This window comes from Bos indicus x Bos taurus, chromosome 9 (assembly GCF_003369695.1).
Source record: "Bos indicus x Bos taurus breed Angus x Brahman F1 hybrid chromosome 9, Bos_hybrid_MaternalHap_v2.0, whole genome shotgun sequence".
Taxonomy (NCBI): Eukaryota; Metazoa; Chordata; class Mammalia; order Artiodactyla; family Bovidae; genus Bos; species Bos indicus x Bos taurus.
The window spans coordinates 3,805,449-3,831,721 of NC_040084.1; the positions used below are offsets into that span (position 1 = coordinate 3,805,449).

General features: G+C 36.6%; 1 pseudogene across 1 annotated transcript; it reads left to right on the top strand.

Annotated features, from left to right (window-relative positions):
* Nucleotides 1-21,000: 21,000 nt before the first annotated feature.
* On the top strand, nucleotides 21,001-23,073 carry LOC113898051 (annotated as a pseudogene). The gene has a single exon (XR_003512506.1). The product of XR_003512506.1 is annotated as a ubiquitin-conjugating enzyme E2 D3 pseudogene (transcript).
* The last annotated feature ends 3,200 nt before the right edge of the window (nucleotides 23,074-26,273 follow it).

Consider the following 26,273-nt stretch of genomic DNA (forward strand, 5'->3'; position numbering starts at 1 on the left):
TTCAAATCCTAAAAGATGATGCAGTGAAAGTGTTGCATTCAACATGCCAGCAAATATGAAAACTCAGCAGTGGCCACAGAACTGAAAAAGTCAGTTTTCATTCCAGTTCCAAAGGAAGTCAATACCAAAAAATGCTCAAACTACTGCACAATTGCACTCATCTCACATGCTAGTAAAGTAATGCTCAAAAGTCTTCAAGCCAGGCTTCAACAATATGTGAACCATGAACTTCCAGATGTTCAAGCTGGTTTTAGAAAAGGCAGAGGAACCAGAGGTCAAATTGCCAATGTCCGCTGGATCACTGAAAAAATAAGAGTTCCAGAAAAACATCTACTTTTGCTTTATTGACTATGCCAAAGTCTTTGCCTGTGTGGATCACAATAAACTGTGGAAAATTGTGAAAGAGATGGAAATACCAGACCACCTGACTGGTCTTTTGATAAATCTGTATGCAGGTCAAGAAGCAACAGTTAGAACCCGACATGGAACAATGGAATAGTTCCAAATTGGAAAAGAAGTACATCGAGGCTGTATATTGTCACCCTGCTTATTTAACTTATATGCAGAGTACATCATGAGGAACATTGGTCTGGAGGAAGCACAAGCTGGAATCAAGATTGCTGGGAGAAATATCAATAACCTCAGATATACAGATGACACCAACCTTATGGCAGAAAGTGAAGAACTGAAGAGCCTCTTGATGCTGGTGAAAGACGAGAGTGAAAAAGTTGGCTTAAAGCTCAACATTCAAAATACTAAGATCATGGCCTCTGGTTCTATCACTTCATGACAAATAGATGGGGAACAGTGGAAACAGTGGCAGATCTTATTTTTGGGGGCTCCAAAATCGCTGCAGATGGTGATTGCAGCCATGAAAATAAAAGGCACTTATGCCTTGGAAGGGAAGTTATGACCAACCTAGACAACATATTAAAAAGCAGAGACATTACTTTGCCAACAAAGGTCCATCTAGTCAAAGCTATGGTTTTTCCAGTAGTCACGTATGGATGTGAGAGTTCGACCATAAATAAAACTGAGTGCTGAAGAATTGATGCTTTTGAACTGTGGTGTTGGAGAAGACTCTTGACAGTCCCTTGGACTGCAAGGAAATTCAACCAGTCCATCCTAAAGGAGATCAGTCTAGAGTGTTCGTTGGAAGGACTGATACTGAAGCTGAAACTCCAATACTTTGGCTACCTGATGAAAAGAGCTGACTCATTGGGAAAGACTCTGATTTTGGGAAAGAGTGAAAGCAGGAGAAGAAGGGGAAAACAGAGGGATGAGATAGTTGGATGGCATCATCAACTTAATGGATATTAGTTTGGGTAAACTCCAGCAGTTGTTTATGGACAGAGAAGTCTGCAGTACTGCAGTCCATGGGCTCACAAGGAGTCAGACACGACTGAATGACTGATCTGAACTGAAATGAACTGAACTGTACAACATGGGTAATGCTATGAAAAACCTGAAGTATGAAAAATCCTCACTGACTACTATGCAGGGAATAATCAGAACTGGAGTCCACCAACAGATGTAGTGCTCATCAGCCTAGATCCCTTATAGTACAGTTGAGAATTACTTCACTTCTGCCCATGCTGTGTTATGGAAACACTGCAATATTGACTTGAATACATTAAAATTATTCTAAGTGAATTATGAGACCCCTATTCTACATACTCATGATCAGAAATGTGAAGGTCATGGAGTTTGCAATGAATGAATTTATTCCACTAATTCAGATATGATAATTCCCCTTTATATGAACCTTCAGTTGTGGACATACAGTCACACTTCTAATCACATAAGTCAATTCATATATCTGGCGTACATTTTCAGATGAGTTCACCCTCTATAAGTAGTTGCGCTTTTGTGTATTAGCTGGAGCTAGATTTGCAAGAGACAACTTCACTGAGTTTATAGCTATGCAACACAAGGAACTTACTAATGAAGACCTGATGGAATTTGAAGTCCAGAGAATGGATCAATAGAGACAAGAGGAAGAAGTAATCGAAGAACTGAAGAGATTCAGAATACAGGAAATGACAAGGGGATTTTCTTTCTTTGAAGAGGCATTGTTAGTTGTTGAGGCACAGGATCCAAACATAGAATGGTACATGAAGTTTGCAGCAGCCACTCAGAATGCAATCCAGTGCTACATGTCATCTAAGATGAGGAAAAAAAAAAAAAAAAAACCTGCTACTGAGAAATCACTGGATCATTTTCCCAAGAGGGCAGATGGAACTGAATTTAGCAAGGAACCAGACTCTGTGCCATCAATGTCAGATGTGAGTGAATTTGCAGTTTGCGCTCCTTCTCATATTGCTGATGATCCTTCAGCTCTACCATCTTCTACCTCCTCTGGCCCCTCCAGTCAGTAACTCTTCTTGCCTGTTCACTTGATGCCAGCCCCTGTATGTAAGCTGTTGTGTCGTTGTTGTTGCTGTTTCATTGCTAAGTTGTGTCAGATTCTTTTTCAACTCCATGGACTGCAGCCTGCCAGAATCCTAAGTACATGGGATTTCTGAGGCAATAATACTATAGTGGGTTGCCATTACCTTCTCCAGGAGATCTTCTTGACCCAGGGATCAAACCTATATCTCCTGCATTGCAGGCAGATTATTTACCCCTGAGCAACAAGGGAAGATCCTGTTGTACTCTATTACTGTACTTTTCAAGGTATAGTACTGTAAGATTAAAAATGTATTCTTTATTTTGTGTGTATGTTTTTTAATGTCTTATTTGGGTGAAAACTACCATAAATCTATGACAATACAGCACTAGGTTGATTGTGTTAGGTAACTAAGCTAACTTTTTTGGATTTACAAATTGGACTCATATGTACTCTCAGAACAGAACTCATTCATATTTAGGAGATGTATTGCTATATATATATATATATATATATACACACATACATACATGTTTTGCTTTTTAAAGAAACATAAATCCTATCTACATCCTCTAACAAATCCCAAACATTTTACCAATAATCATACACATTTTGCTATATGGGTGGGAAATAGAGTTAGAAAAATATGATATAATTGAAGAGAAAAAAAAGAAGATATAAAATTAGTATTAGAAATTTTCCAAAGGAGATTGAAATGACATTTTGTCCATCTTGATAAAAAAAAGTATTAAAACTATACTTTTAGTATAGTTTTAGAAAAATTATAGAAAAATTCAGTGTACTCTGAATTTGAATTAATTCAAAGCCTCAAGTCAATTTATCCATTCACTTCCCTTAATGATGTGTTTATTCATTAATTCATTGTTTAATTATCTCTCTCATGCTTAGTGAATTATGAAATTCTTGATTTTCAGTGGGCCATAAGAAGCCCATAGCCTTAGAACATGAAGGCTGTCATGCAAGGACCTGGTTACAAATACCAGTGGGACAGCCAGGGCTGGTCTTATGAGATATGTTAAAGAACTTCTGTAAGCAGAAAAGAAAAGGACAAAATTAGAAATCAGAACATTATGAAAGGAAAAATCTTATTGGTTAAAGGCAGATATATAGGAACAGTAGAAGATCAACTGTGTATAAAGCTAGCAGGAAAATTAAACATAGAAATAAAATATATTCATCAAAAGCAATTAAAGAATACATAGAACAAGATGATGCTAAAATTTAGTCAAAGTCATATTGTTAGGAATAGTAGCACCATTACTGAGTATATCTTGTCATAGTAATTAAAGTACAAAACTTGGGTTCATCGCAGAGTGATTCAGGATCATGAATTAAAGGTATACTAGTTTGAAGACACTCAAGATGGTAGAGGAATAAAACACGGAGATCACTTCTCCCCCTCCCCCACAAATACATCAAGAACTCATTTGCATGTGGAAAACTCCTACAGAACATCTTCTGAACACTGGCAGAGTACTCCAGATTTCCAAAAAGGCAAACCAATCCCCTCAGAATGAGGTAGGGCAAAAGATAATGATAAAAATGGAAACAAAGAATTTGGGGATGGGGACCTTCACCCTAGGAAGGCAGTCACGAAGGGGGAAAGTTTCCATATACTAGGGAACTCCCTCACATGTAAGGTAAGGAGTAAGCCTCAGGATTTCAGAGGGAAGTGTAGTGGCAGGTCCTCTGAAAACAAAATGGAGAACATTCCCCACAGAGATCTTTTTAAATGGCATTTCCCAGTGGAGAAGTGGCTCACACACTTGTGTCCATCACACTTAGTGGGGGCTAGGTGCTGAGGCTCTGGCTTTGGGGGTCGAACCTCAGGGAGAGGACTGGGGTTGAGTGCTGTGAAAATAATCTGAGGGGGATAGTGTGACACAGTGGAGAGAGTCCAAGAAAAAGCCTGGACCGGCCAGGGGGGAAAATTATTACTCTCACAAAAAAAAAAAAAAAAAAAAAATCTCTAATGATGTGTGCTCACGGAACAAATGACTGCACCTTAGCAAATACAAAAACAGGGCAAACCAGCCACTGTCTGTGGTTCTAGAGATATAGAGGCCAGCTCAAGTGACAGAGGTGGAATGCAGAGGGCTACTATGGTCTTAGTCCCAGGGATGATAGTTACCACCAATCTGTGAGCAGCCATGGGTCATTGCCCATATCTTCCTAGGAGCCTGAGTGAAGTGTCTTTGCCAAGGGTGCCATAAGACTTGGAGCTTACTCCCCTGTGGTAAAGCACAATTCCTTTCAGACTGTGGTGACTTCTCACAGGTTCCAGACAGAGTGGGAACTCAGCACACACCCCAGCTGTGACTGCTGCACGCCACCCCCTCCCCAGTGCAACTGAGAAAGTGAGCCCATAATAAGCAGCTAGTTTTGCCCCTTCATGTCTATACAGAGAACAGGAGAGCAACCAACAAGTAGAGGTGGGCCCAAAACCAAAATGGGAAGACCAGGGCCTTCATGAACAAAGGAAAGAAGGGGAAGTCACCCATGCAGTTGAAGCTTGTTGCCGTTCAGTCACTAACTTTTGTTCAACTCTTTGCAACTCCATGGACTGAAGCATACCAGGCTTCCCTGTCCTTCATCATATCCCAGACTTTGTTTAAAGTCATATCAACTGACTCAGTGGTGCCATCCAATCATTTCATCCTCTTTTATTTCGTTCTCCTCCTGCCCTCAATCTTTCCTAGCATCAGGGTCTTTTCCAATTTGTTTTTCTCTTCACATCAGTTGGCCAAAATTTGGAGCTTTAGCTTCACCATCAGTCCTTCCAACGAATATTCAGGATCCATTTCCTTTAAAATTGACTGGTTTTCTCTCCTAGCTGCCCAAGTGACTCTCAAGAGTCTCCTCCAACACCACAATTCAAAAGCATCAATCCTTCAGTGCTCAGCCTTCTTTATGGTCTAACTTTCACATTTGTACATGACTACTAGAAAAACCATGTGTTTGTGTTGCAAGTACAGTAGCTTAAATCCAGCATTTAGCCTAAAGCTGTGGACTTTAGAGACAACTGTAGAGTTTGAGAGCAAGTAAAGATGGATCAAGGCAAGATCTGAGTCTGAGCTGATGCACACTGCCCACAACAGGTCTAGAGGTCATCCTAGAAATATTGGAGGACTTTCTGAGGAAACAAATAGACTGGGTTAGGAAAATGGAGGCATCACATGGACAATTTTCTCACTACCATTCTATGTGTATATATATGCCCACCTTTTATCATATTGGTCTAAAATTGTTCCTTATTACCCCTTTAATTTTAATTTTTATACTTCACTTCTTCCTTTTTAAAAACATCGTATTTTTACATAAATTCATTTTATTTTCCACTATTTTTTTTCTGTGTAATATTGCTCAGCTATCTTGAAATTTTTTCATGTTTTTGATTTTGATTTTATTTTTTTTCTTTTTTTAAAATTTTATTTTATTTTTAAACTTTACAATATGTATGTTTTTTATTTTGTATTTTTGAAAGTCTAATTTTTAGTATCAATTTTCATTCAAAGGTTTGATTATTGGATTGATTGCATCCTCCTATATTGACTCTTGTTTTTACCCCTTTTTTCTCTCTATTTTTCTCCCTTCTTTTCTATTTGTAAGTGTATGAGTCTCTTTGGATATACTTGGCTATTGAGTGCTGTATCATCATTTGTCTTGGGGTTCTTTCTTCTGTACTGTGTGGCCTATGATGTCCTAAGGTTACAGTAAGGGATTGGGACTGAAAGCCAGAGGTGGGAGACCAGAATCCAGAACTTTGGACCACCAGAGAATTTCCAACCCCATGGATTGTTAATATGTGAGAGGCCCACCAAAGGCCTCCATCAAAAAACAAAGGTCAAGCCCCATCCAAAAGCCTGCAAGCTCCAATGACAGATACCTTATGCCAAACTGTTAGCAAAACAGGAACACAAACCATCCTATTAATATAAATGTTTCCCAAAACCATACCAAACCCTTAAACACCCCAAAGCACACTACTGTACAAGGCTCTGCCTTTCAGAGAGACAAAATCCAGCTCCATTCACCAGAATACAGGCACAAATCCCCCAACTAGGAAATCTTCACTATGTACTGGTTCAATCCCACCCACAGGGATAGACACCAAAATTAATAGGAGCAATGACCTTCTAGCCTTCAGAAAGGAGACCACCAACAGAGTTAATTAAACAAATAACAATAACAAAGACAGGGAAACATGCAGCAGAGAAGGACAAAGATAAAAACTCACAAGACCAAACAAATGAAGAGGAATTAAGCAGTCTGCCTGAAAAGCAACTGAGAGTAATTATAGTAAAGATGATTCAAAATCTTGAAATTAAAGTGGAGGCACAGACAAATAGACTTGAGGCATGGATCTAGAAGACACAAGAAATGTTTGCCAAGGACTTAGAAGCACTAAGTAATAAACAATTAATAATGAACAACAAGATAATTGAGATTAAAAACTAATTAGAGTTAATGATGCCATCCAACCATCTCATCTTCTGTTGTCTCTTTCTCCTTCTGGCCTATAACTTTTCCAGCACCAGGGTCTTTTCCACTGAGTCCACTCTTCACGTCAGATAGCCCAAGTATTGGAGCTTCAGCTTCAGCATCAGTCCATCCACTGAATATTCAGGGTTGATGTCCTTTAGGATTGACTGGTTTGCTGTCCAAGGGACTCTCAAGAGTCTTCTCCAACACCACAGTTCAAGAGCATCAATTCTTTGGGACTCAGTCTTCTTTATGGTCCAACTTTCACATCCATACATGACTACTGGAAACAAACAAACAAACAAACAAACAAACAAAAAACTAGCTTTGTATGGACCTTTGTGGGCAAAGTGATGTCTCTGGTTTTTAATACTTTACCTAAGTTTGTCATAGCTTTTATTCCATGAAGCAAGCTTCTTTTAATTTCATGGCTGCAGACACCATCTGCAGTTATTTTGGAGCCAAGAAAATAAAATTTGTCCCTGTTTTCACTTTTTCCCCTTCTATTTGCCATGAAGTGATGGGACCAGATGCCATGATTTTAGTTTTTTTAATGCTGAATTTTAAGCCAGCTTTTCACTCTCTTCTTTCACTTTCATCAAGAGGTTCTTCTTCTTTTTTTTTTTTTTTAATATTAGTGATTCTTTTATTTTATTTTTTAACTTTACAATATTGTATTGGTTTTGCAATACACCACAGGTATACACGTGTTCCCCATCCTGAACCCTCCTCCTTCCTCCCTCCCTGTACCATCCCTCTGGGTCATCCCAGTGCACCAGCTCCAAGCATCCAATATTGTACATCAAACCTGGACTGGCGACTCATTTCATATATGATATTGTACATGTTTCAATGCCATTCTCCCAAATCATCTCACCCTCTCCCTCTCCCACAGAGTCCAAAAGACTGTTCTATACATCAGTGTCTCTTTTGCTGTCTCGTACACAGGGTTATTGTTACCATCTTTCTAAATTCCATATGTATGCATTAGTATACTGTATTGGTGTTTTTCTTTCTGGCTTACTTCACTCTGTATAATAGGCTCCAGTTTCATCCACCTCATTAGAACTGATTCAAATGTATTCTTTTTAATGGTTGAGTAATACTCCATTGTGTATATGTACCACAGCTTTCTTATCCATTCATCTGCTGATGGACATCTAGGTTGCTTCCATGTCCTGGCTATTATAAACAGTGCTGCAATGAACACTGGGGTACACGTGTCTCTTTCCCTTCTGGTTTCCTCAGTGTGTATGCCCAGCAGTGGGATTGTTGGATCATAAGGCAGTTCTATATCCAGCACAAACCTTGGAGATAGTGAAGGACAGGGAAGCCTTTGTAAATGACTGAGAACAGAAATTAACTTTGTTGTCTTTGGGGGTTCAAAGACTGAGGATATCAACAGGACCCTCATGAGTGAAATGACCACTATTATCAGGACAGTCTATTACTCAATTTATGTAATTACTGGGGTGGTTGGCAATCTAATAAAAAGCTGAATATTTTCCTTTCAGGAATTCAGCATGTGTAACTCTGCCAGATGGAGTGGAAAATTGTGCCTCGATTCTTGCTGTCAGAGAATCCAGTGACACTAATGCTCATCAATGGGCTGAATAGTTCAAGATCACAAGAAAATGAGAAAAAAATTATTACTTATTAACCTATAAAAGATCTCAGTAAAGAATTAAATTCTGGAGGATATATATAAGTATCTGTTACATGAAATAAAATAATGGTATTTGAGGAATAGTCATCAAAGTTGCAACATTTGACTTTATCAGACAAAGGCAAACTAGACTATGTAAATTTCATTCTTGATCAGATCCAGTTGGACTAAAGTCTTTAAGGAAAATGGAAGACTGGAGGAAAACAATACACTTCAGTCTAACTTAGAATTGAGATTAACAAATGTGACCATAATTTTGGGGCAGAAGTTGGGTATTTAGATGCACAAGTAAAATAATTTGGGGTCAAGGTTGATTCAACTTTTTAGAAATAAAGTGTAAAATTACACTTACATAACAAATGAATGTTTGTAAAGGTTTGTGGCTAAATACACTTCAATGTGAGTCAATTACATTTCTTCTAACAATTCTTCCAGTGCAGGGAGATTAAAAAAAAAACCAAAAAACTGTTTAAAACTCTAAAAATCAGATGTAAAGCACAATAATGTGAACATTTAGGTAATGCTGGATCTATGTGTTCAAAAACTTGAATTCTATATACTCAAGGTCTTTATAAATAAATTTGTGGTACTAAAATAAATAAATAAAATTTAAAAAATAAATTAGAGGAAAACAATAGCAGAATAACTGAAGCAAAAGAATGAATAAATGAATCGGAATATAAAATGGTTTAAATAACAAAAGCAGAGCAGAATAAAGAAAAAAAGAATGAAAGTAATGAGGTCAGTGTCTGAGACTTCTGAAGCAACATTAAGCACCCCTAAAATTCAAATCATAGAGGTCCCAGAAGAAGTGGACCAAAAGAAAGGGTATGAGAAAATATTTAAGGATATTATAATCAAAACCTTCCTCAATATGAGAAAGGAAATAACCACTGATCTAGGAAGCTCAGAGTCTCATACATGATAAGCCCAAGGAGAAACATGGCTAGGCACATATTAAACAAACCTAGATGTCCATCAGCAGATGAATGGATAAGAAAGCTATGGTACATATACACAATGGAGTATTACTCAGCCATTAAAAAGAATACATTTGAATCAGTTCTAATGAGGTGGATGAAACTGGAGCATATTATACAAAGTGAAGTAAGCCAGAAAGAAAAACACCAATACAGTATGCTAACGCATATATATGGAATTTAGAAAGATAATAACAATAACCCTGTATACGAGACAGCAAAAGAGACACTGATGTATAGAACAGTCTTTTGGACTCTGTGGGAGAGGGAGAGGGTGAGATGATTTGGGAGAATGGCATTGAAATATGTATCATATCATATATGAAACGAGTCGCCAGTCCAGGTTCGATGCACAATACTGGATGCTTGGGGCTGGTGCACTGGGACGACCCAGAGGGATGGTATGGGGAGGGAGGAGGGAGGAGGGTTCAGGATGGGGAACACATGTATGCCTGTGGCAGATTCATTTCGATATTTGGCAGAACCAATACAATATTGTAAAGTTTAAAAAAAAAAAGAAACTAACAAAAACTAAACACATAGAGCAGATATTAAATCAACAAGGGAAAAGCAGCAAATAACGCACAAGGGAATCTCCATAAGGCTAACAGCTTATTTTTCAACAGAAACTCTACTGGTCAGAATGGAGTGGCCTGATATAGTTAAAGTGATAAAAGGAAAAAAAAAAAAAAAAAACTACAATCAAAATTACTCTATTCAGCAAGAATCTCATTCACATTCAAAGGAGAAATCAAAACTTTTACAGATAAGCAAAATTTAAGAGAATTCAACACCACCAAACCAATTTTACAACAAATACTGAAGGAACTTCTCTAAACAGAAACACATGTCAAAGAAAAGGCCTACAAAAACAAGCCCAAAACAATAAAGTAAATGAAAGAGGATCATATATATTAATAATTACCTTATATGTAAATGGACTAAATGCTCCAACCGAAAGACACAGATTGGCTGAATGGATGTAAATGTAAGACCCTTATATATGCTGTCTACATGAGATCCACCTCAAACCTAGGGGCACATACAGACTGAAAATGAGGAGCTAGAAAATTATATCCTATGCAAACATAAATCAAAAGAAATCAGGAATAGCAATAGTCATATCACACAAAATATATTTTCAAATAAAGACTTTACAAGGGATAAGGAAGGACACCACATAATGATGAAGGGGTCAATCCAAGAAGATAAACAATTATAAATATATATGTACCCAACATAGGAGTACCTCAATACATAAGGCAAATGCTAACAGATATTACAGGGGAAATAGATAGCAACATAATAATAGAAGGGAATTTTAATATTCCACTCACACTAATGGAGAGATCATCCAGACAGGAAATTAACAAGGAAATATAGCTTTAAGCAATGCATTGGACCATTTGGATTTACTTGATACCTACAGGGCATTTCATTCAAAAATAATAAATGTCACTATTTTTTATTCAAGTGCATATGGAATAATCTCCAGGATTTGTCACATCTAAGGTCACAAATCGAGTCTAGATAAGTTTAAAAAAAATTTGATATTATTTCATGCATCCTTTCTGACAATAGTGATATAAGTTTAGATAATGACTTCCAAGGGGGGAAAAAAAAAGAAAATTTAAACTTAAAAAAGAGATAAATATATGGAAGCTGAACAATATATTTCTGAATAAGCAACAGATCACTAAAAAATTCAAAAAAGAAATAAAAATATACCTAGAAACAAATGATAATGAAAGCAGGACAGCTCAACCTTCCAGTTCAAGATGGTGGAGTAGGACATGTGCTCATCTCCTCCTGCGAGTTTGCAACTAGCTGTTGAACAACCATTGACAGGAGGACACTGAAACCCACCAAAAAGATACTCCATCTCCAAAGAGAAATAAGAAACCACAGCAAGATGGTAGGAATGGCACAATCATGATAAAATGAAATCCCATACCTGCTCAGTGAGTGACCCACAAACTGGAGGACAATAATATTGAAAAAACTCTCCCACTTTGTGATGGTTGTGCACCCCACATTGGGCTTCCCATTCTGGAGATCGAACAAAGGAATCAGGAATCCCCAGGAAATTTGACCTGGAAGGCCAGCAGGATTTGATTGTAGGACTTCCAAAGGCCTGAGGGATACTGAGACTACAGACATGGAGGGCACAAACAAAATCTTGCAAGCACCAAGACCCAGAGGAAATGGCTTAATATGTTTAAAGTGATGAAAGGGAAGAATCTGAAACCAAGAATACTCTACCCAGCAAGACTATCCTTCAGATTTGATGGAGAAATCAAAAGCTTTCCAGACAAGCAAAAGTTAAGACAATTCAGCACCACCAAAACAACTCTACAAGCGTAAAATGAAATACTCCAGGTAGGAAGCAGAAGACAAGCGAGAGACTGACAGAAAATAAACCTAAAGCAAGACCCAGAGGGATAGTATGGGGAGGGAGGAGGGAGGGGGGTTCAGGATGGGGAACACGTGTATACCTGTGGTGGATTCATGCTGATGTATGGCAAAACCAATACAATATTGTAAAGTAATTAACCTCCAATTAAAATACATAAATTCATATTTTTAAAAATATAAATAAAAAAGAAAACCTTAATAGGATCATACATATGGATGATTACTTTAAATGCAAATGGATTAAATGAACCAAACAAAAGAGCTAGACTGGCTGGGAAGATGAAAACAAGTGCATGTATCCACTTCTACTTACCACATCACTCTGCTTAACCTTGAGAAACTGTATGTAATTATTTTATATTATTAGATTAATCATTCTGACGATTGATTATGAAAACTGATAAACACCTTTCACTATTGTGATTATCAACTGAAATATAATAGAATTCTTTATCACCAAAACCACAATTTAATAGAAAAATCTGAAATAATTTTTCAAAATTCAGATGCATATCAAAATTATCTTGAAATTTTCTGAAAAATATAAATTTTCTGATATTGTCTTTTTTTTTTCTGCAAAGCTGCAGATAAGTTTCTAAAGAGCAGCCATGTTTAAAAACAACTGGACTCTACACTAATCTTTTATCTAGTTTATTTTGCTTTTTCTATTTCATATTCAGTGTTTCCATTTCATTTAAATTAATGTTTTCCAATTTCTCCATCTCTCTTTTTTTTTTTTTTTTTTGGTTTTTGATGTTCTTTCTCAAGAGTTTATCAAGTGTAGTATAAAGGCATTTGTGTGTGTGTGTGTGTGTGTATATACATATACATATACATACATACATATATGCATGTACAATCGGAGAAGGCACTGGCAACCCAGTCCAATACTCTTGCCTGGAAAATCCCTTGCCTAGACGGAGGAGTCTGGTAGGCTCCAGTCCATGGGGTTACTAAGAGTCAGACACAATTGAGTGACTTCACTTTCCCTTTTCCCTTTCATGCATTGGAGAAGAATATGGAAACCCACTCCAATGCTCTTGCCTGAAGAAACCTAGGGACGGGGAAGCCTGGTGGGCTGCAGTCTATGGGGTCGCACAGAGTTGGACACGACTGAAGAAACTTAGCAGCAGCATGTATTATATCTATATCTATATCTATATCTATATCTATCTATCTATCTATCTATATATCTTAGAATACTTATGAATCTTTGCTTAAGTAAAATTTTATGACATTTTGACCGAACTTGTTTTACTTGGTATGAATAGAATGCTAGATTTCTAATTAGAAAAAAAAAAAAAAAAAAAAGATATGCCTCATTAGAACTGACTCATTGGAAAAGACTCTGATATTGGGAAAGTTTGAAGGCAGGAGGAGAAGGGAATGACAGTGGATGAGATGGTTGGATGACATCACCTACTAAATGGACATGAGTTTGAGCAAGCTCCGGGAGTTGGTGATGAACAGGGAAGCCTGGCCTGCTGCAGTCCATGGGGTCACAAAGAGTTAGACATGACTGAGTGACTGAAATGACTGATTAGCTATGCCTCAAGTCACAAAGATTTAATTATAGTACAGAGAGCTATAGCCACTATCTTGTAATAACCTGTAATGGAAAATCATCTGAAAAATAATATATGTGTATATGTATAACCTTATGCAGTACACCTGAAACATTGTAAGTCAATAATGTTTGACTTACACACACACACACACACACACACACACAAAGATATATATATATATAATGAAAAAACAAAACAAAACATGACGGTGATAAAAGGGAAGTTTATAGCAATACAACCTACCTCAAGAAACAAGATAAACAACATATAAACAACTTAACCTTACAGTTAGAGCAACTAGAAAAGAAAAATACACAAATTAAAGAAAAAAAAAGTTAGTAGAAGGGAAGAAATAATAAAGATCAAAGCAGAAGTAAGTGATAAAGAAGGAGACAATAACAAAGATCAATGAAACTAAAAGCTGGTTCTTTGAGAAGATAAACAAAATTGACAAACTGCTAACCAGGCTAATCAAGGAAAAAAGAGAGAAGACTCAATAAAATTAGAAATGAAAAAGGAGAAGTTACAATAGACAATGCAGAAATACAAAATATCATAAAGAACTACTATCAGCAACTATATGCCAATAAATTGGCTGATCTTGAAGAAATGGATAAATTATTAGAAAATCATAACCATCAAAAACTGAACCAGGAAGAAACAGAAAACATGAACAAACCAATCAAAAACATAGAAATATAAACTGTAATAAAAAATCTTCCAATGAACAAAAGTACAAGGCTAGATGGCTTTACAAGTGAATTCTACCAAAAGTTTAGAGAAGACCTAACATCTATCCTCTCAAATTGCTCCAGGAAATTGCTGAGGAAGGAAGACTCCCAAAATCGTCCATCACCACTCTGATACCAAAACCAGAGAAAGATGCCACAAAAAGAGAAAATTACAGGTAATAACACTGATGAACATAGATGCAAAAATCCTCATTACAATTCTAGGAAACAGAATCCAACAACACATTAAAAAGATCATACATCATGGCCAAGTGGGCTTTATCCTAGAGATGTAAATCTTCAATATATGTAAATCAATCTGTGTGATATACAACATTAAGAAATTGAAAGAAACTATATCTCAATAGATGCAGAGAAAACTTTGACAAAATTCAATATTAATTTATGATAAAAATGTCTCCAGAAAGTAAGCTTATAAGCAATATGCCTCAATGTAATAATGGCCATATATGACAAACTTACAGCAAACATTGTCCTCAGTGGTAGAAATCTGAAAGTCTTTCCTCTAAAATCAGGAACAAGACAAGGGTACCTACCTATTGCTATACACAAGCAATGAACAATCAGAAAGAGAAGTTAAGGAAACAATTCCATTAGCCATTAAAAAAAACAAAAAGAATAAAATGTTAGGAATAAATCTACTCAAAGAGACAAAAGACCTGTATGCAGAAAATTATAAGACACTGATGAAAAATATCAAATATGGCATAAACAGATGGAGAGAAATATCATGTTTTTGAATTGCAAGAATCAATATTGTGAAAATTATATAAGCCAAATAAATATATGGATAATATGAAATCTTTATCAACCTATCAATCGTATTTTTCACAGAATTAGGGAAAAAAATAGTTTTACAACTTGTATGGAAACACAAAAGACCCCACACAGCCAAAACAACCTTGAGAAAAAAGAATGGAGCTGGATGAATGAATGAACCTCCTTGACTTCAAATGATGCTACAAAGCTACAGTCATCAAGATGTAATGATACTTGCACAAAAACAGAAATGTAGAACAATTAATAAGATTAAAAACCCAGAGATAAATCCAAACACATGTGGGCACTTTATTTCTTCAAAGGAGGCAAGAATATAAAAAGGAGAAAAGATATTCTCTTCAGTAAGTGGAGCTGGGAAAACTGGCCAGCTATATGTAAAAGAAGGAAATTCTGTGGGAAGGTGGGGTATTATTTGGGAGAATGGCATTGAAACATGTATAATATTATATAAGAAAAGAATCACCAGTCCCAGTTCGATGCAGGATACAGGATGCTTGGGGTTGGTTCACTGGGATGACCCAGAGGGATGGTATGGGGAGGGAGGAGGGAGGGGGGTTCAGGATTGGGAGCATGTGTACACCCGTGGAGGATTCATGTTGATATATGGCAAAACCAATACAATATTGTAAAGTAAAAAAAAAAAAGAATGAAATTAGAAAACTTCCTAACACTATATGTAACAATAGGCAAAGTGGATAAAAGGTAAGATCAGAGTCTATAAAACACTTAAGAGGAAAACATAGGCAGAACACTCTGTCATAAAGTACATGAAGATCATCTATGAACAACCTCCTACAGTAATCGGAGTAAAAACAAACAAGCAAACAAAACAAAAATGGGACTTAAGGCAACTTAAAATATTTTGTACAATAAAGGAAACTATACACATGGTGAAGAGACAACCCTCAGAATGGGATAAAACAATGCCGGACGAAACAAAAGGATTAGTTTCCAAAATGTACAAGCAGTTCATGAAGTTCAATACCAGAAAAACAAACCAATTAAAAAGGTAGCAGAACATCTAAACAGACATTTCCCTCCCCCCAAAGAAGACATATACATAAGTAAACATATAAAAAGATGTTCAAAATCACTCAGTGTTCAGTTCAGTCACTCAGTCGTGTCCAACTGTTTGCAACCACATGGACTGCAGCTTGCTAAGCTTGCCTATCCATCACCAACTCCCGAAGCTTACTCAAACTCATGTCCATCAAGTTAGTGATGCCATCCAGCTATGTCATCCTCTGTCGTCCCCTTCTCCTCCTGCCCCCAATCCCTCCCAGCATCAGGGTCTTTTCCAGTGAGTCAACTTTTCGCATGAGGTGGCCAAAGTATTGGCGTTTCAGCTTCAGCATCAGTCCTTCCAATGAATATTCAGGACTGATTTCCTTTAGGATTGACTGGTTGGATCTCGTTGCAGTCCATATGCACGATGGAATATTACTCAGATATTTTAAAAGTACACATTTGAGTCAGTTCCAGTGAGGTGGATAAACCTACAATCTATTGTACAGAGTAGAGTAATTCAGAAAGAGAAAACATATATTGTCTATTAATACATATATATGGAATCTAAAAAACAGTACTGATGAACCTATTTTCAGAGCAACAAAGGAGATGTAAACATAAAGAACATAATTTTGGACATGGTGGAGGAAGCAGAGGGTGGGATAATTTGAGAGAGTATCATGAAGCATATACATTGCCATATGTAAAATAAATAGGCAGTGGGAATTTGCTTTGTGATGCAGGGAACCCAAATCTGGTGCTCTGTGAAAACCTAGAGGAATGGGATAGAGTGGGAGGTAGCAGGGAGGTTCAGCGTGGTGTGGGCCTGTGTATACCTTTGGCTGATTCATGTTGATATATTGTAGAAACTAATATAATATTGTAAATTAATTATCTTCTGATCAACAATAAAATATATATTTTTAAAATAGTAATTCGATTAGAATAAAGTTGGTAAAAACATGAATGTATTATTAGGTAGGAATACTCTTTGAAGCTAGCATGTAAAAATACCTCAGAGATATTAAAAAAACTAGTATTTAAGTATTTTTTAATTTTTTAAAAATTTTATTCTATTTTTAAACTTTACAATATTGTATTAGTTTTGCCAAACATCGAAATGAATCCGCCACAGGTATACCTGTGCTCCCCATCCTGAACCCTCCTCCCTCCTCCCTCCCCATACCATCCCTCTGGGTCGTCCCAGTGCACCAGCTCCAAGCATCCAGTATCGTGCATTGAACCTGGACTGGTGACTCGTTTCATACATGATATTATACATGTTTCAATGCCATTCTCCCAAATCTCCCTGCCCTCACCCTCTCCCTCTCCCACAGAGTCCATAAAACTGATCTATACATCAGAGTCTCTTTCGCTGTCTCATATACAGGGTTATTGTTACCATCTTTCTAAATTCCATATATATGCGTTAGTATACTGTATTGGTGTTTTTCTTTCTGGCTTACTTCACTCTGTATAATAGGTTCTAGTTTCATCCACCTCATTAGAACTGATTCAAATGTATTCTTTTTAATGGCTGAGTAATACTCCATTGTGTATATGTACCACAGATTTCTTATCCATTCATCTGCTGATGGGCATCTAGGTTGCTTTTTTTATGATCTTATTGATAGAAAGCTAGTGATTTATTTTAATCAATTAATAATGTAATTAAAGAAATATTTTGCAAAGTTTGAAATATCTTTTTTTTTTCTCTAATTTTATTTTATTTTTAAACTTTACATAATTGTATTAGTTTTGCCAAATATCAAAATGAATCCGCCACAGGTATACATGTGTTCCCCATCCCGAACCCTCCTCCCTCCTCCCTCCCCATACCATCCCTCTGGGCCGTCCCAGTGTAAACTTCTTTGTAAGTGGATGTTGCAGTGTACCAATGGAGATGAGACAGTTGCATTCCAGAAAGAAAAAAAAAAATTGAAATACTAATTTAAAGAAAACATTCCAGTAAAATTAAAAATAAGGAAAGAAAAGAATCTGATAAATAAATAATAGAGCACAACAATAAAACTTTCAATCCAACTTAATATAAAAATGCATGCAGTTTTGAAAAGAACACTACGCATTTTTTATCTAATGAACTGGAATTTAATGTGTCAATATTTAACTTTCTGAATATTTTTTATATAAAGTGAACATTTCTCTCAACTAATATTTTAACATCGTATACTGATCATATATATATATATATTATTTATTTAACACAGATATTCATTTTCTATCTAAATAAATTAAATAATTGTTCAACATTAAAGGATTGTTCAACATTAATCCATGTAATCTATCACATCAGCAATTTAAAAAGGAATATCACACTGGCAGATGAATAGATACAAGACATATTTGATCAAAGTCCAATACTCATTCATGATAAAAAGATTTCAAGTAGTAGTATAGAAAGGAACATCTTCAAACCTACAAAAATTCCTACAGGTAACATGATACCTGTGATGAATTCACACCTTGAATTCATACCAGTGATGAATTCAAATCTTTCAAACTAACGCTAAGTACAAAGCAAGGATGTCCCCTCTCATCACTCCTTTTCAATATAGTACTAGAAATACTAACAAATTAGATATGACAAGAAAGGGAAATAAAATATGTGCAGATTGAAAAAAAAGAAAAAAAAAGGTCTTTGTTCAGAGATGATACCAGTTCAGTTCAATCACTCAGCTGTGTCTGACTCTTTGGGAACACATGGACTGAAACATGTCAGCCTTCCCTGTCCATCATCAACTCCCAGAGCTTGCTAAAACACATGTCAATCATGTCGGTGATGCCATCTAACCATCTCATTCTCTGTTGTCCCCTTCTCATATTTCTCTAAATAGAAAATCCAAAAGAACAGACAAACTTCTGAAACTAATAAGCAATTTTAGCAAGGCTTCAGAATGCAAATGCCAATCACTTTCTCACATAACAATTATGAACTAGTCAGATTTGATATTAAAAACACTATGTCATTTATATTATCACCAATTTATCAAAATATGTGTAGGATCTAAGTGTGGAAAGCTACAGAATTCTGAAGAATGGCATTAAAGAAGAACTTAATAAGTGGAGAGAAATTTTGTGTCCATGGAGAAGAAAATGCAACATTATGAAGATATCAGTTCTTCTAAAATTAACCTATAGATTCAAAGAAATTCCAATAAAAAATGCTGCAAGTTATTTCATGGATCTCAACAAACTGATTCTACAGTTTATATGAAGAACCGCCAAATCCAGAAGAGTCAACACATTACTGAAGGCAAAGAACAAATTTAGAGGACTAACACTACCTAGCTTCCAAACATGTGTGCTATAAAGATGTAACCAAGACACACCATTGTGATTATCTGGATCGTGAAGATTTTTTTTTTTTTTTTTTGTACAGTTCTTCTGTGAATTCCTGCCACCTTTTCTTGATATATTCTGCTTCTGTTCGGTCCATATCATTTCTGTCCTTTATCGAGCCCATCTTTGCATGAAATGTTCCCTTGGTATTTCTAACTTTCTTGAAGAGATCTCTAGTCTTTCCCATTCTATTGTTTTCCTCTATTTCTTTGCATTGATTGCTGAGGAAGGCTTTCTTATGTCTTCTTGCTATTCTTTGGAACTTTGCATTCAGATGCTTATATCTTTCCTTTTGTCCTTTGCTTTTCGCTTCTCTTCTTTTAACAGCTATTTGTAAGGCCTCCCCAGACAGCCATTTTGCTTTTTTGTATTTCTTTTCCATGGGGATGGTCTTCATTCCTGTCTCCTGTATAATGTCATGAACCTCCGTCCATAGTTCATCAGGCACTCTATCTATCAGATCTAGTCCCTTAAATATATTTCTCATTCCCACTGTATAATTATAAAGGATTTTATTTAGGTCATACCTGAATGGTCTAGTGGTTTTCCCTACTTTCTTCAATTTAAGTCTGAATTTGGTAATAAGGAGTCCATGATCTGAGCCACAGTCAGTTCCTGGTCTTGTTCTTGTTGACTGTATAGAGCTTCTCCATTTTTGGCTGCAAAGAATATAATCAATCTGATTTCAGTATTGACCATCTGGTGCTGTCCATGTGTAGAGTCTTCTCTTGTGTTTTTGGAAGAGATTACTAATCTAGGCCCAGACATCCTGGAAAGTGAAGTCAAGTGGGCCTTAGAAAGCATCACTATGAACAAAGCTAATGGAGGTGATGGAATTCCGGTTGAGCTATTTCAAATCCTGAAAGATGATGCTGTGAAAGTGCTCCACTCAATATGCCAGAAAATTTGTAAAATTCAGCAGTGGCCACAGGACTGGAAAAGGTCAGTTTTCATTCCAATCCGAAAGAAAGGTAATGCCAAAGAATGCTCAAACTACCCCACAATTGCACTCATCTCACATGCTAGTATAGTAATGCTCAAAATTCTCCAAGCCAGGCTTCAGCAATATGTGAACTGTGAACATCCTGATATTCAAGCTGGTTTTAGAAAAGGCAGAGGAACAAGAGACCAAATTGCCAACATCCGCTGGATCATCGAAAAAGCAAGAGAGTTCCAGAAAAACATCTATTTCTGCTTTATTGACTATGCCAAAGCCTTTGACTCTGTGGATCACAATAAACTGTGGGAAATTCTGAAAGAGATGGGAATACCAGAGCACCTGACCTGCCTCCTGAGAAATCTGTATGCAGGTCAGGAAGCAACAGTTAGAACTGGACATGGAATAGACTGGTTCCAAATAGGAAAAGGAGTACATCAAGGCTGTATATTGTCACCCTGCTTATTTAACTTATATGCCAAGTACATCATGAGAAACGCTGGACTGCAAGAAACACAAGCTGGAATCAAGATTGCCAGGAGAAGTATCAATAACCTCAGATATGCAGATGACACCACCCTTATGGCAGAAAGTGAAGAGGAACTAAAAGGCCTCTTGATGAAAATGAATGTGGAGGTTACCAGCCTCGAGGTTCTCGCGAGATCCGCCTCCTCAATACCAAGCGCCTGTGTCTGGCAGAGCCGGTGTGAGACGAAGAGACAATCCTTCCCAGCCGCCAGGATAATCAAGAGTTTTGGCCGGACCTTCGAGCACACACCGAGATAGTGAGGAGCCAGACGAAAAGCACAGACTATGGCGCTGAAACGGATTAATAAGGAACTTAGTGATTTGGCCCGTGACCCTCCAGCACAATGTTCTGCAGGTCCAGTTGGGGATGATATGTTTCATTGGCAAGCCTCAATTATGGGACCTAATGACAGCCCATATCAAGGCGGTGTATTCTTTTTGACAATTCATTTTCCTACAGACTACCCCTTCAAACCACCTAAGGTTGCATTTACAACAAGAATTTATCATCCAAATATTAACAGTAATGGCAGCATTTGTCTCGATATTCTAAGATCACAGTGGTCTCCTGCTTTAACTATTTCTAAAGTTCTTTTATCCATTTGTTCACTGCTATGTGATCCAAACCCAGATGACCCCCTAGTGCCAGAGATTGCACGGATCTATAAAACAGACAGAGATAAGTACAACAGAATATCTCGGGAATGGACTCAGAAGTATGCCATGTGATGCTACCTTAAAGTCAGAATAACCTGCATTATAGCTGGAATAAACTTTAAATTACTGTTCCTTTTTTGATTTTCTTATCCGGCTGCTCCCCTATCAGACCTCATCTTTTTTAATTTTATTTTTTGTTTACCTCCCTCCATTCATTCACATGCTCATCTGAGAAGACTTAAGTTCTTCCAGCTTTGGACAATAACTGCTTTTAGAAACTGTAAAGTAGTTACAAGAGAACAGTTGCCCAAGATTCAGAATTTTTTAAAAAAAATGGAGCATGTGTATTATGTGGCCAATGTCTTCACTCTAACTTGGTTATGAGACTAAAACCATTCCTCACTGCTCTAACATGCTGAAGAATCATCTGAGAGGGAGGGAGATGGATGCTGAGTTGTCACATCAAAGGAAGCAGCATTATTCTAGCAGCATCCATTCTTGTTTAAGCCTTCCACTGTTAGAGATTTGAGGTTACATGATATACTTTATGCTCATAACTGATATGGCTGGAGAATTGGTATTGAATTTATAGCATCAGCAGAACAGAAAATGTGATGTATTTTATGCATGTCAATAAAGGAATGACCTGTTCTTGTTCTACAGAGAATGGAAATTGGAAGTCAAACACCCTTTGTATTCCAAAATAGGGTCTCAAAACATTTTGTAATTTTCATTTAAATTGTTAGGAGGCTTGGAGCTATTAGTTAATCTATCTTCCAATACACTGTTTAATATAGCACTGAATAAATGATGCAAGTTGTCAATGGATGAGTGATCAACTAATAGCTCTGCTAGTAATTGATTTATTTTTCTTCAATAAAGTTGCATAAACCAATGAGTTAGCTGCCTGGATTAATCAGTATGGGAAACAATCTTTTGTAAACGCAAAGCTGTTTTTTGTATATACTGTTGGGATTTGCCTCATTGTTTGACATCAAAGATGATGTAAAGTTCAAGAGAGTGAATATTTTGCCATGTTCAGTTAAAAATGCGCAGTCTGTTACAGGTTGACACATTGGTTGACCTGATTTATGCAGAATTAATAAGCTATTCAGATAGTGTAGCTTTAGTATGCTGCACATGATACTGGCAGCCTGGGAGTTCATAGATGGACTTGGGACCCAGCAGATTTGAAACATGTATATGGAGTTTAAGAAATTTATTTTCCAGGTGCAACCCCCATCTAACTAAATTTTTTCTTCACCTTGTACGCTTGACAGCTGAAAAGACCATAACATGGGAGTAATAATGGGTCAAAATTTACAAAATAAAGTACTGTTTTGGTGTGGGAGTTGTCATGAGGCTATGTTGAAGTGACTTTAACCATGTGGGATATTGAGTTTTTTTAATGGATTGAATATCCATTAAAATGGATTTGTTCAGCCATTTACATTAATGAGCATTTAAATGCAACAGATACCATTTCAGGTGACTTAACGTGAATGAATAAAAGTCAATGCTATTGGATTATTTTTTGTTTGACAAGTGCAATCTGTGCCACTTAATGTAACTTCTGTAGTAACAAGGGCATTATCATTCTTCACCCTTTCTAATTCTGACCCTATAGTTTTATTACTTTTTCCTAGTTTCTTTGATTTGTCCATTGCTTTCTTATGGTCCTGTATTCAATTTCTAGCACATCTGTGATTTTTCTCCACTTACACATATTTGCACTGCTTACACTTATGTGCAATCTTACTCCTTGTCTGCACACAGATGTGGAAAGCTAGATATAAAATAAATGTTAAAGCTTGATTTTTATAAACATTTAAAAAAAAAAAAAAAGAAAATGAATGTGGAGAGTGAAAAAGTTGCCGTAAAGCTCAACATTCAGAAAACGAAGATCATGGCATCCGGTCCCATCATTTCATGGGAAATAGATGGGAAAACAGTGGAAACAGTGTCAGACTTTATTTTTGGGGGCTCCAAAATCACTGCAGATGGTGATTACAGCCATGAAATTAAAAGACGCTTACTCCTTGGAAGGAAAGTTATGTCCAACCTAGATAGCATATTCAAAAGCAGAGACATTACTATGCCAACAAAGGTTTATCTAGTCAAGGCTATGGTTTTTCCTGTGGTCATGTATGGATGTGAGAGTTGGACTGTGAAGAAGGCTGAGCACCAAAGAATTGATGCTTTTGAACTCTGGTGCTGGAGAAGACTCTTTAGAGTCCCTTGGACTGCAAGGATATCCAACTAGTCCATTCTGAAGGAGATCAGCCCTGCGATTTCTTTGGAAGGAATGATGCTAAAGCTGAAACTCCAGTACTTTGGTCACCTCATGTGAAGAGTTGACTCATTGGAAAAGACTCTGATGCTGGGAGGGATTGGTGTCAGGAGGAGAAGGGGACGACAGAGGATGAGATGGCTGGATAGCATCACTGACTCGATGGACCTGAGTCTGGGTGAACTCCGGGAGTTGGTGATGGACATGGAAGCCTGGAATGTTGTGATTCATGGGGTCGCAAAGAGTCAGACACGTCTGAGAGACTGAACTAAACTGAACTGATACACTGATGGTGGGAAGCAAAATTGCATAGCCACTCTAGAGGACAATTCGTTGTTCCTTACAAAATGAAAAACACTCTTAACTACATAATCCAGCAATTGCATTCCTTATATTTACCCAAAAAAAGATTGAAAGCTTATATCCATATAAAAACCTGCATTCTGCTGTTTACTGCAGTTTTACCCATATTTACCAAACTTGGAAGCAACAAAGATTTCCATAAATAGACAATTAAATAGTGTTATTCATGTAGACAGTTGATGACTATTTAGTGCAAAAAAGAAATTAGCTATGTAGCCAATTAAAGGACATGGACTTATATTAAATTCATATTACCAAATGAAAAATAAAGTCAATCTGGAAAGTCTATATACTGTATGGTTTGAACAATATGACCTTCTCCAAAAACCAGAAGTATGGAGGGAGATATATGGTTGTCAAAGATGATCGTGGGAAATGAAAAGGCAGAACACTGAAGGGTTCTAAGTCAGTGAAAATATTCTGTATGATATTGTAATGATGGATATATCAGTATGTATTTGTCCAAACTCATGGAATACATAACAAGAATGAACCCTAAGATTGTTGTTGTTCAGTTGCTCAGTCATGTCCAACCCTTTGTGACTCTTTATTAGTCACTCAATCATGTCTGAGTCTTTAAGACCCTTTTGCAGCACTGTTTACAATAGCTAGGTCATGGAAGCAACCTAGATATCCATCAGCAAATGAATGTATGAGGAAGTTGTCTTACATATACACAATGGAATATTATTCAGCTATAAAAAGAACACATTTTTTCCCTCAGTTCTAATGAGATGGATGAAACTGGAGCCTATTGTACAGAGTGAATTTAGTCAGAAAGAGAAACACCAGTACAATATATTAATGCACATATATGAAATTTAGAACGATGGTAATGAGGACCCTATATGCAAGACAGCAAAAGAGACACAGATGTAAAGAACAGACCTTTGGTCTCTGTGGGAGAAGGTGAGGGTGGGATGATTTGAGAGAATAGCTTTGAAACATGTATATTACCATATGTAAAATAGATGACCAGTGCAAGTTCAATGCATGAAGCAGGGCACTCAAAGCCCCAGAGGGATGGGGTAGGGAAGGAGGAGAAAGAGGGAGTTCAGGAATGGGGGGACACATGTACACCCATTACTGATTCATGTAGATATGGCAAAACCATCACAATATTGTAGAGTGATTAACCTCCAATTAAAATTAATTAATTAATTTTAAAAATCTCTCACCAGATTGTATATCATTTTAGTGAAAATAGACCTACATTGATGCATCATAAACATATACTTTGGATAATTATGATGCATCAATGCAGTTATATTATCAGTGAAAATTGTACAATCTGGTGAATAATTCTTATAATGTGGGAGGGTATGGACTTTTGGAGGCACTGGGTATGCAGGAAGCTTATTCCTTTTTAATATAAAATTTATTTATTTTAATTGGAGGCTAATTACTTTACAATATTGTATTGTTTTTTCCATACATCAACATGAATCCACCACAGGTGTACACGTATTCTCCATCCTGAACCCCCCTCCCACCTCCCTCCCCATCCCAAAACTCCTGTTAAAAACAAAGCATTTATAATATCTTGTCTAGGTGGGTCATAGCTTTTCTGAGCAACTGAAATGAACTGAATTGATTCTGACTGGTGTGAGCTGATAACTCATTATAGTATTTATTTGCATTTTACTAATAATCAGCAATGATAAGTATCTTTTCATGTGTTTGTTGGCCATCTGTGTGTCTTGTTGGAGAGGTGTCTGCTTGGGTCTTTTGCCCACTTTTTGATTGGGTTGCTTGCTGGTACTGAGATGAATAAACTAGCTGTATATTTTGGAGATTAAAAAAAAAAAAAAAAACACAAAGCATTTAAAAATCTATTGATATATTTAAGTGATTAAATGATGAGGAACATATAAATAGTATTGTTTATATAAAGGCAAATCTCTAAACATAAAGAAAATACTTCAAAAATTATGAAAAATCTGTGTCTGCTATAACACTATTTTAGACTCTTTTATTTGAAGTTTTATAAATATCCTGATCTAGCACATCGTTTGTAAAGGAGTAGCAATCGTGAGTGAACTGAGGTGAATGAGGAGCCAGGATCTGAGCCTTATTC